The sequence below is a fragment of the Triticum urartu genome, chromosome 3 (genome assembly GCF_003073215.2).
Source record: "Triticum urartu cultivar G1812 chromosome 3, Tu2.1, whole genome shotgun sequence".
Lineage (NCBI taxonomy): Eukaryota > Viridiplantae > Streptophyta > Magnoliopsida > Poales > Poaceae > Triticum > Triticum urartu.
The window spans coordinates 50,480,636-50,485,056 of NC_053024.1; the positions used below are offsets into that span (position 1 = coordinate 50,480,636).

The 4,421-nt window shown below is 42.6% G+C and overlaps 1 long non-coding RNA gene across 1 annotated transcript; it reads left to right on the forward strand.

Annotated features, from left to right (window-relative positions):
* Window positions 1-1,252: 1,252 nt before the first annotated feature.
* On the forward strand, window positions 1,253-4,029 carry LOC125542745. Its single transcript, XR_007298038.1, has 2 exons — window positions 1,253-1,609; window positions 1,833-4,029. It is a non-coding gene; the product is annotated as an uncharacterized LOC125542745 (long non-coding RNA).
* Window positions 4,030-4,421: the final 392 nt, after the last annotated feature.

Here is a 4,421-nt window from a genome sequence, read left to right on the forward strand (position 1 = left end):
TCACAAAAATAAATAACATGCCCATCAATGTTTTCGACCAAGAGATCTATTACCATAGCAACACTAGGTTTTACTTTGATTTGTTCAGAGGTTTTAGGTGCTTTAATATCACTTTTGCGAACCACGGTTGATACCTTAGCATGTTCATTTATCCTAATTGGGAAATGTGATTTTTCAATATAAGCAGTAGGCACAACTGGATTAACATTGTAAATGATAGTTTTACCTTTAGCTATAACCCATTCTTTAATTTCTTCTTTAATAAGGGGATGATATTTAAACCACTTCTCCTTAGGGAGATCAACATGAGTAGCAAGTGATTCATAAAAAGAGGCTAATATCCTAGAGTCAAGTCCATATTTAGTGCTAAACTTATGAAAATCATCGGTATTCATAAAAGATTTAAGAGTAAAATGCATCATAAGACCTAAAACCATTGGAGATGTGTCAATTTAATCCTATAACTTTGAAACTGCAGTTTTTGTCCCAAAACTATTGGAGATGTGTCAATTTAGTCCTATAACTATAAAACCGCAATTTTTGGTCCCAAAACTATGCAAGTTTGTTCGTCTCAGGTCCTAAGCTTGCAAGGCCAGCATCTATGGTGCATTTTTTTTCAATTGATCCCTTTATATGTGTTTACTTCCCTAAAACTGGTCCATATGCTTCCATGTCGCAGTGTGCGTTGCAATCTGCACGCCATCACCTGCATGGCCATGAGCTGCAATGCAGCCTTGCTAAGAGCTTTGGCCCGGCACGTGGGAGACCCCAAGGCAGTCGACATGGAGGACGACATCCCTTTTCCTCATCAGGCCAATAGGGAGACCTCGAGCCAATCGGGATGGAGGATGCCATCCCACCTCTTGATCTCTCTCATGACATTGTTGTTCCCCCGACACCCTTGCAGTAGAGCTAGTTCTACAAGTTGTTGTTTGGGCACGATCATGGCGATAGGTAGATAATTGTGGTTGTCGCCGAAGAACGCGAGGAGTGCGAGAAAACTGTAAAGCTGGCGCAAAGGTTGGCAAGAGTGATGCATAGGACTAATTTGACACACCTCTAATAGTTTTAGGACTTAAAACTGCAATTTCGAAGTTATAGGACTAAAATGACACACGTCCAATAGTTTTAGGACATAAAACCACAATACCAAAATTATAGGACTAAACTGACACACCTCCGATAGTTTTAAAACTTCCGATGCATATTACTCTTTCCTCAATCTAAAGCACTTCCGTTCACCCATTTCCGATAGTTTTAGAACTTCCGGTGCATATTACTCTTTCCTGGATCTAAAAACTCCCTAGTCCACCCATTTGCCTACACACGTCCACACATTTCACCTCGTCCCCAACCTCCTCCGGCGTCGTCAGATCCGCCGGCGGGAGCCCCCTGCTACAGCGCCCCGACCCGGCTGCCCCTCCTCCTCGAATCCTCCCCGCCGGGCCGCCCCTCCTCGACTCCTCCCCGCCCGGGCCGACCTCCAGTGCCGTGCAGCAGGACGCGCCCGGCAGCAGGACTCGACCGGCCGCCCGCCTGCCCGGCCCTCTCTTCCCTCCGCCCGGCAGCAGGAGGCACCCTCACGGCCGGCCCTCCCTTCTATTTGCTGGTAAGCTCCGCGGCCCCTGCCTCTCTTCTCCCTCATGCTCTCTCCCTGTTTATCTCTCTGGTACTATATAATTTGTATGTTTATGAGACTGATGACATGTTTATGAGATCTCTCCGTGTTTATGAGTTTGATGACATGTTTAAGAACTGGCCCTTACTAGTACTATGTACAGCCACAATGGTTTTATAAAGGCTAAGTCAGATCTATTTCTTACATCTCCCAGGTTACAACACTTCTGAAGTTATTTCACTTGTTTACCAGAAAGAAAACAGAGTTAAACTGCTGATTGTCAAGGTAATGAACAGTACTGTATGCTTGATGCCGTTTAATATTTGACCGATTTCATTATTTTGCTGTTGCTTTTAGCTCTTTCTTTCTTTTACATATGCAGTCGCACAGTGATAAGATGGTCCGTCTTGTCATAGCTGGTGATGGTTTTACACCATACTAGTTGAATGCTGCTCCATATACTTGCTGACCTGTTTTTGTAGCTCTATTAAACCTTCCACCTGGTATTCTCTTGAAACCAGAGTATATATTCCTTAGCCTTGTTATCCCTGGTCCTGAACATCTTGGTAAAATTTGAGTGTCCTAATGCAACCTTTAGCTGATGAACTGATGCAATTGTGGGCGGGGGCTGAAACATGGGATGCTTATCACAAGGTAAACTTCCCAATGAAAGCGGCATTTCTATGGTCAGTCCACGACTTTCCTGCCTTTGGTATGTTTGCTGGGTGGAGCACCCATGGCAAGCTAGCATGCCCTGAATGCATGAGTGATTCCAAAGCATTTACTCTTCAATACGGGTGGATTGTCATAAGCTAGCATGCCTTTGGCATCTACTCTTCAATACGTCCGACTGACAGGCAAAAGCGAATTTCCCTATCAAGCTATCCCTGTCGTCTTTCCCTGAAGGGTGACCGACAGGAAATACTTTCCCTGTCGGGTTCCCCCCTTTTCCTGTCTGTTTTCAGCCCACAGAAATATTTCAGATTCTGGTAGTGATCATCTTGGAAATAAAAATGTTTTACCTTGTCATAGTTGCATACCTTAGTTGGCACTGTTTTGCCTCTTGAAATTATACTAGCTGAACTAAAAGGAACATTCATAGAAAGAAATGCTTGTGCACGGACAAATGACTTAGCACACACTCTTGTGGTCCTCACATACCATATGCACTCTTCAACTTCAGCCACTATGAGGTTCAACGCCTCGCTTGTGTCCACCGTCCTTTCTGCAGTGTGTTCCTCTCTACCTCTTCAAGATATTGTTTTCATATGCCTGGTCTTTCTCTTTAGTTCTGATGACTTTTGTTTAGAATAGTTTGCAAACCCTAACATAAACCTTTAGTCCCAAATTAATATATGAAGGAAAAAAATATAGTATGGATAGTCCCGAAGAATAAGTTATATGTTTCCACACAGCATGTTAACAAAACGGAAATGACAAATCCTGAACGTTCAGGATTTTACCATGGCAAATCGAACGTTTTCGATGGCAGTTTTAGTGACGCGAGGATGGCAAGTTTAGTTGACACCCAAGACAATTTTCTGGCAAAAAAATACACTGAGCACGGAGTTGCCATGCTTGCCAACTAAAATTGACATCCTCGTGTCACTAAAATTGCCATCGAAAACGTTTGATTTGCCATCGTCAAATCCCAAACGCTCGGGCGTTATCAGGATCCTAACAGAACACCCCCTCATCCCCTCCGCCCTCCCCTTTTCGCTACCACAATCGACCTTATTGTTGAATAAGCTACCTTCCTATGGCCTTCAGCAAAGGTTTCCGTCCAGTACTATGAACAGAATAATATTCTCTTGGGGATGAAGAGTTGTCCCTTTACAATGGAAAAGCATGTTACTCCTCCATCCCTATTTCCATGACCACTTGTTTTTCTTGATTACATTTAAGCACCGGTTCTGCCAATAATATATTAATTATATGTCATAACTGTTAAAACCTGCATTTTAATATGAATTATATTTCCCTTCATTCGAACTCTAAAAAGGCCATATGATAGCTTTACAAGAAGACACATAGTTTCACATCGCATTATAAGAATGCCCTTTAACATGGGCATGAATCTTATGTTAAAACAAGTTAGAGTCAACCAAAAGAAAAGAAACAAGTTAAAATATTCCTTTGCAGTCCATTTCCTTCAAGAAACATTTAAATATCCTCAAGAAATGCAGAACCCCAGTAATGTTTGATACTCTACAACTTTTTGAAGCAACCTGAACCAAACACTGTTTCATAGATTAGTTTTAATGAAACTATTTCATAATCTAAAACATGTACATAACATGTCTGTTTCCCATTCCTTGCGAGTATTATCACTTCCTAGGCTACAAGAACCATACTCCAAACCGAAAGATATCAACAAAAAATCACTATCTTTTCAAAGGAAAAAGGGAACGTCCCCCCCCCCCCCCCCCCCCCCCCCCCCCCCCCCCCCCATTTGCACCTTCTTCACAACAACGATCACATCTACAAGGGGAAGACACAAATAAAGAGAACAAACAACTTTGCGGGAAAAGTACATCACTAAACAAATTGAATGTCATCTTACCACATCCATCTTTTAGTGTCAGGTCTAAGTTTGCGAGAGTCAATCCTGGGCACAACTCCTGTAGTTCCAAACAAACCAAGCAGAATTAAAAACCAAGATCCAAAATTAGAGATCAACAAGCACATGTGAGGCTCCGGTTCTTACATCGATCTGCTTCTGCAAATAACACGGCGGCTTTCTTATGGGCAGTTAATGTTCAGTCATGTTCCACCACTCAGTGGCGGAGCTTGATGAAGCTTT